The sequence below is a fragment of the Diabrotica virgifera genome, chromosome 5, assembly GCF_917563875.1.
Source record: "Diabrotica virgifera virgifera chromosome 5, PGI_DIABVI_V3a".
Classification (NCBI taxonomy): Eukaryota; Metazoa; Arthropoda; class Insecta; order Coleoptera; family Chrysomelidae; genus Diabrotica; species Diabrotica virgifera.
In genome coordinates, this window is record NC_065447.1 from 225,108,088 (window position 1) to 225,116,360 (window position 8,273).

The following is an 8,273-nucleotide window of genomic DNA, read 5'->3' on the forward strand; positions in this document are numbered from 1 at the left end:
CACATAGTGTTTCCCAGGCCCAATGCATGCGTTTTAATGGACGTAATGTACGTAGAAATTCTGTATGCGCGCCTACTCGTTCGATTTCAAATTAGAAATGCATTGAAAACATCATTCAATCACTATGTGTTAATAGCTTTGTTTAACAATAAAAAAATTAATTTCTAGCAATGAAAATAATCAAAACCGATAGAATTTTACTTGAACTTTCAAATGCGGTAAGCAGAATTGCTATTTTATTTTTCAATCAAAAGTTATTCGGGTTCAAAAATTGCAATTTTTCGATTTTTTGAAAGTTCAACCCCGTTTATGCCGAAAACTATGCATCCTACCAAAAAATTTATAAAATCATTTTTTGCTTAGAATGACCCAAAGAATACAAAAACATGTTTTGTTTTGCGAAAAATCGCTGTTATGTGATTCCTCTAGTTCTTTGTTTATAACAATCTTATCGACATCCGGATCGACTGTTACCCAAAAAATTCGTGTTCTACGGGTCAAAATACATAAAGAAAACTTGGGCAAGTCCATCTGAATTAAGGAGGCCGTTGTACCCCTACTGGCGACAGGACTATAGTTTTTTTATGCAGAAACTCATGTATTATGTTGACAATAAAATTGATGAGAGCTGGGATCATCATCAATTAGTCCTCGTTTGTTCATTGTTGAACATAGGCCTCCTCCAGATATTTCCATCTTCTTCTGTTCTGCGCCTCTGCTATCCAATTGGTCACAATCCTTTTGAGGTCTTTGGTCCATCGCGTTGGGGTCTTCTCCGGCTTCGGTTGTCTTCCCGCCGTCTCCACTCAAGGAATTTTTTTGTCCATCTGTCGTCGTTCATTCGTGCAACATGCCCCGCCTATCTCCATTTTTCTTCTTCTACGGCACTACAGCCCAAATTGGTCTCCTTTATTTTTTGCCTCCACTCTTGCTTGTCTGTGGCTGCTCTTCTCCATACACGGACTCCTAAAAGGGCCTGTGCGTCGCTGTTTACACTGTGTCTTCCCAGCGCTTTCTTGGCTTTCCAACTGGTCTCTTTCTCTGCATTCTAGTATTCAATGCTCTTTTTGGTAGCCTATCCTTTCCCATTCTTATCACATGTCCGGCCCATTGCAATCTTTATATTCTAATGAAGTCTGACAGGGGTGCTTCCTTATAAAGTTGATAAAGTTCGTTGTTGTATCGACTTCTGAAGATTCCGTTTTCCCTCACAGGCCCTAGTATTCTCTTCAGTACTTTCCTTTCGAATGTGTCGAGTTTGTTTTTGGATGTTTCTTTCAGGACCCAAGCTTCACTGCCATCATGTTATTGGTCCAATTAAAGTTTTATAGATTCTCATCTTTGTATTTCGGTGGACACTTTTAGACCGAAATATATGGGAGAGGGCAAAATAAGCTCTGTTTGCCTGCGTTATTCTCTTCCGTATTTCTCCATCTTCTAATCCGTCGGCATATATTTCTACTCCAAGGTATGTAAACTTTCCAACCGTTTCAATGTCATCTTCATGTATAATGTTTTGTGGGACTATATTTCTTCTCGTCTGAGTCATTATTTTTGTTTTTTCTGTGTTAATTTCCAGACCTAGCATTTTTGTTTGTGTTTGTAACTCTGCGTATGTTTCCTGTGCTCCTGTTGATATTCTACTCATAATATCATCGGCATAAGCGGCCAGTTGAACCGTTCAGTTGGTCAGTAGATTTCCTCGTCCAGTTTGCGTTTGCCTAACCGCATACTCCAGTGCCAGGTTAAACAATGTTTGGGCCAGCCCATCTCCCTGTTTTAGTCCCTTCGAAATTTTGAAAAAGTGTCCGGTGGTTTTGTATTCGTACACATGCCTGAGTTTCATCCATTGTGGCTTTAATGAGTCTTATTAGCTTGTGTGGTATTGCCAATTCAGCCAATATATACCTAGTATAGTTTGTTCCTTTTGACCGAGTCGAATGCCTGTTTGGGCGATTTGTTACTTGTTGTAGTTGTAGAATAACTTTATCCTCTTAGTCTAAGAGCTAGTGAACCCTCCGACTAACGGTCGTCCTGTAAGGCTAGAAATTTGTCTAGTGATAATTCATAGCACACCAAGGCTAAAAACCATGACCTGGCAGGCATCAGCGCTGCACGTGTATCTACCAGGTGAATCGAAAAGTGCAAATTTAGGGGGTAAAATAAACTTTGTCCTGTAAGGTTTAAATTTAAGTATGTGTTTGAGTAAGTCATTTAGAAAAAATGTGTACAATGACAGACGATTCTGAAGAGCATAAGACCTTGCCAGGCGAGGGGAAAGATTAGGGGTTTTTCCTAAAATTATTTTTTTTGCATCGAACAAATTTTTTTTAGGTTTTTTGAATCATTCCAAACAGAAAAGGTCTTTAGTGATTTTTCTCTTAAGTTAATAGTTTTTGTTATATAAGCGATTGAAAATTTAGAAAATTGCGAAATCGGCCATTTTTAACCCTAAATCGGACATTTATCTAAAAATTTAAAAGTTGCCAAGGTAGGTAGATATTCTTTAAACATTGATTGATGAAATCTCAAAGAGTTTTTTGCAATACAATATCGGCAACCCCTTTGTTATTTAATTGCTGATCAAGCGGACGCGACACTGTAGTATTAGTGAGGACGTTTAGCCTAATAAAATAAAAAAAAGTCAATATGTAAATTCGTACAGGTTAAAACAAATTTTATATCAAAGTTTAGGTGGATACAAAAGATATTTTCAAGAAAGTATCCAAATCATACAAGGGGATCATTGTTTAAATAATTAAAAAGGGGTCATTTTTGCAAAAAAATTACTTTTTTAACTGCTGAGGTCATTCAATTACTAATGAAGGTCTATAGGATTTTTTTCTGCAAAGTTGAAGGGTAAATTTTTCACATAAGACTTACTAAATTAAATTTGACCCCCTATTTATTTAAATCATTATACATAAAACTTTAAAAACAAATTTGCAAAAAATTATTTTTAGCGTTTTAAATAAGCAATATAAAATATCTTATTTTACAGAATAAGTTGCGCTATGTTACCAGTCATCATCATTCTCTTTGCCTTATCCCTATGCGGGGTCGGCTTCCCTAATTGCATTTCTCCACACAACTCTGTCTTGGGTCATATCAATGTTAATCCCCTTTACCAACATGTCCTGCCTTATCGCCTCCCCCCAGGTCTTCTTTGGTCTTCCTCTCCTACTCCTTCCAGGAATCTGCACTTCAGCTATTCTTCGTATTGGGTGATTAACGTCTCGACGTTGAACATGACCGAACCATCTTAACCTATGCTCTCTCATTTTGGCATCAATTGGTGCCACACCTAGACTTCCCCTAATATACTCATTTCTAATTTTATCCTTCTTTGTCACTCCACTCATCCATCTAAGCATTCTCATTTCCGCCACATGCATTCGTTGTTCCTCTTTCTTTTTCACTGCCCAACATTCAGTTCCGTACATCATAGCCGGTCTTATGGCTGTTTTATAGAATTTTCCCTTCAGCTTCATTGGAATTTTTCTGTCACACAACACACCACTCGCTTCTTTCCACTTCATCCATCCAGCCCTAATTCTACTGCATGCATCTCCATCTATTTCTCCATTACTCTGTAATACCGATCCTAGGTACTTAAAACTATTGCTTTTCACAATCATTTCACCATCCAAATATACCATTTTATTTGTACTAGCTCCATCTTTAAATGAACATTCCAAACACTCTGTTTTTGTCCTACTAAGTTTTAAACCTTTTTCCTCCAGAGCTTGTCTCCACTGTTCCAGTTTTTGTTCTAAGTCTCTTTCACTATTTCCTACTAACACGACATCATCAGCATACATTAAGCACCATGGAATGTTACGATGTAGTTTCGCTGTTATCTGGTCCAAAACTAATGAGAATAAATACGGACTAAGCACAGAGCCTTGGTGCAATCCTACTTTCACATGAAATTTATCAGTCTCTCCTACACCTGTCCTAACACTAGTCGTTACTCCCTCATACATATCCCTCACAATCTTTACATATTCACCAGGGACTCCTTTCTTATTGAGTGCCCACCACAGAATCTCTCGAGGAACTCTATCATATGCTTTCTCAAGATCAATGAATACCATATGAGCGTTTGTTTCTTTACTCCTGTATTTTTCCATCAACTGCCTTATAATGAAAATTGCATCTGTTGTTGATCTACCCTGCAATAAAGCCAAATTGATTCTCGGATATTTCGGTCTCTTCACGTATCCGTCTGTCAATTACTCTTTCCCATATTTTCATGGTGTGGCTAAGCAGTTTTATAGCCCTGTAGTTTGTACATTGTTGTATATCTCCCTTGTTTTTGTAAACAGGTACCAGTATACTGCTTCTCCATTCGTCTGGCATTTGTCCGACTTCCATAATTCTATTAAATAGACCTGCTAGCCACCTTGTTCCTGTCTCTCCCAATGCTCTCCATACTTCCCCAGGAATATCATCTGGTCCTACCGCTTTTCCTTTCTTTATTTTTTGAAGCGCTTGAGCCACTTCCTCGTTGGTTATTTTGGTGACCATTGCTGCTACTGTCTCCGTTGACTCTACAGGCTGTCTGTCAAATTCTTCATTTAATAAGCTGTCAAAGTACTTTCTCCATCTCTTTTTGACTTCCCTTTCGTGAACTAGTATTTTATTATTTTCATCACGGATACATCTAATCTGATTAAAATCTTTTGCTTTCCTTGCTCTCTGTTTGGCTATTTTATATATCTTCGTTTCGCCTTCCCTGGTATCAAGTTGATCATATAGGTTTGAATACGCTTCTGCTTTGGCTTTTGTTACTGCTACTTTCGCTTCCTTTTTCGCCACCATATAGTTTTGAAGATCTGTGTCGGATCTGGTTTCTTGCCACTTTTTATATAATTTTCTCTTCTCTTTTATTTTTCCTTGTACTTCGTTTGACCACCACCAAGTCTCTTTATCCTCAAACTTTTTTCCTGACGTTTTCCCAAGTATTTCAATAGCAGTCTCTCTAATACTACTGGCCATTTTTCTCCAAATTGTATTAGGGCTTCCTTTCATGTTCCAACATATTTTTTCTACTATTCTTCTCCTGAATAGACCTTCTTTCTCATCTTTCAGCAGCCACCATTTGATTTTTTGTGGTCCTCTCCGATATTTTTGTTTAGTTTCGCTTTTTACTTCGATGTCCAGAACAAGCAGCTTATGTTGTTGGCTTTGTTGCGCTATGTTACCAGTATTAAGGAAAAAAAAATTGGTCGAAAAATATTTAATATTTTTTGAGATATTGAATTTGTTTATTAAATGTTACTATATTTTCAATTGCAAAAACGCGGTTGTTGCCAAAGAAATATTCACCTGCTTAAGATCTCATTATTTTTATGTATATTTTCGATAAATGTATTGATAAATTCAAATTTCAGTTAAACTCCCCACTAAAATGGCATTTGAAAATTATTCAAATTTGTTTATAATTTGTTTTTTTAATAACGTCGCGGGGATTAAGTATTTTGAAATGCCGTTTCCATAATTGGGTTCCTGGGAATTTTTTACTAATTAACAAAAATTTTTTGTCATTTTTCTTCTTCTTTTTTTTTTTCTTTGAGTTATATTACTACGAGCCCTTTTTGGGTTAAATTTTATTAAGAATGTCGAATCTCTGAGTTGTAGATTCTAGACCTAAAAATATTAAGATTTAACTAAAATCTCTTAAATAAAATGTGCCTACTTACTGAGTTACAGGGTGTTTTATTTAAAAATGTAAAAATTATTGTTACCAAATACTTTAAAACTATTTGACGTATCCTTATCATACTTGGCAGAAAGTGTGGCTATTATACACCCTATTAAATTGTGATTAATAAACGTTTCTAGCTAGTGCCAGAGGCGTACGACAGGGGATAGAGAATGATTGACCCTTCCCAAATTCTACGCCACTGAGTGAATTACTATTGTAGCGAAATTTTTCGATTCTCCAATACTTTGTATGTAAATAACTTTATTGGTATCGATAAAGTCATCAGTTTGAGAGATATTGGAAATTTAAAATGAATGAATGAATCAAAATAACTATGCCGTTTTATTTTTAACGACCAATATCTCGAAAACTAATGACTTAATCGTTACCAGTAAAGAGTATATTATTTACATAGAAAGTATTGGAGAATCGAACAATTTCGCTAAAATAGTAATTCCCTCAGTGGCGTAGAATTTGGGAAGGGTCAACCATTAACTGGCCCCTGTCGTACGCCTCTGGTGGTAGCTAGAAACTTTTATTTATCACAATTTAGTAGACTGTATAGTACCCACACTTTCTGCCAAGTATGATAAGGATATGTCAAATAGTTTGAAAGTACTTGGTAAAAATAATTTTTAAATTTGTAAATAAAACACCCTGTAACTCAGTAAGTAGCCACATTTTATTTAAGTGATTTTAGACCAATCTTAATATTTTTAGGTCTAGAATCTACAACTTAGAGATTCGACATTCTTAATGAAACTTAACCCAAAAAGGGCCCGTAGTAATATAATGCCAAGAAAAAAAAAGAAGAGGAAAAAAAGACAAAAAAATTTGTTAATTAGTGAAAAATTCCCAGGAACCCAATTATCGAAACGGCATTTCAAAATATTTAATCCCCGCGACGTTATTTAAAAAATAAATTATAAACAAATTTGAATTATTTTCAAATGCCATTTTAGGGGGAAGTTTAATTGAAATTTGAATTTATCAATACATTTGTCGAAAATATACATAAAAATAATAAGATTTAATACAGGTAATTATTTCTTTGGTAACAACCGCGTTTTTTCAATTGAAAATAGAGTAACATTTAATAAACAAATTCAATATCTCAAAAAATATTAAATATTTTTGGACCAATTTTTTTTTAATAATACTGACAACATAGCGCAACTTATCCTGTAAAATAAGATATTTTATAGTGCTTATTTAAAAAGCTAAAAATAATTTTTTGCAAATTTGTTTTTAAAGTTTTATTTATAATTATTTAAATAAATAGGGGGTCAAATTTAATTTAGTAAGTCTTATGTGAAAGATTTACCCTTCAACTTTACAGAAAATAATCCTATAGACCTTCATTAATAATTGAATGACCTCAGCAGTTAAAAAAGTACTTTTTTTTGCAAAAATGACCCCTTTTTAATTATTTAAACAATGATCCCCTTGTATGATTTGGATAATTTTTTGAAAATATCTTTTATACCCACCTAAACTTTGATATAAAATTTGTTTCAACCTGTACGAATTTACATTTTGATTTACATAGTGTAATTTTATTTTACTAGACTAGTTTGAGTTGGCATAAATTCATTATCTCGAGAATGGGCAAATTTGAAGAGAAATCCTCAGACAGGTCGATTTTTATTTTTAAATTAGGACTTTTTGGCATATATATAATACTAGTGACGTCATCCATCTGAGCGTGATGACGTAATCGATGATTTTTTTTAAATGAGAGTATGGGTTGTGTGATAGCTCATTTGAAAGGTTATTTAATTCTCTATTTAGTAATATAAACATTAACATAATTATTTATACAGGGTGTACAAAATTTTTTGTATTAAATTAACTTTGATTAAATTTGATTATATTACTGAATAGAGAATTAAATAACCTTTCAAATGAGCTATCACACAACCCCTACTCTTATTTTAAAAAATCATCGATTACGTCATCACGCTCAGATGGATGACGTCACTAGTATTATATATATGCCAAAAAGTCCTAATTTAAAAATAAAAATCGACCTGTCTGAGGATTTCTCTTCAAATTTGCCCATTCTCGAGATAATGAATTTATGCCAACTCAAACGTCCTCACTTATACTACAGTGTCGCGCCCGCTTGATCAGCGATTAAAAAACAAAGGGGTTTCCGATATTGTATTGCAAAAAACTCTTTAAGATTTCATCAATCAATATTTAAAGAATATCTACCTACCTTGGCAACTTTTAAATTTTTAGATAAATGTCCGATTTAGGGTTAAAAATGGCCGATTTCGCAATTTTCTAAATTTTCAATCGCTTATATAACAAAAACTATTAACTTAAGAGAAAAATCACTAAAGACCTTTTCTGTTTGGAATGATTCAAAAAACCTAAAAAAAATTGTTCGATGCAAAAAAAATAATTTTAGGAAAAACCCCTAATCTTTCCCCTCGCCTGGCAAGGTCTTATGCTCTTCAGAATCGCCTGTCATTGTACACATTTTCTCTAAATGACTTAATTAAACACATACTTAAATTAAAATCTTACAGGAGAAAGTTTATTTTACCCCCTAAAT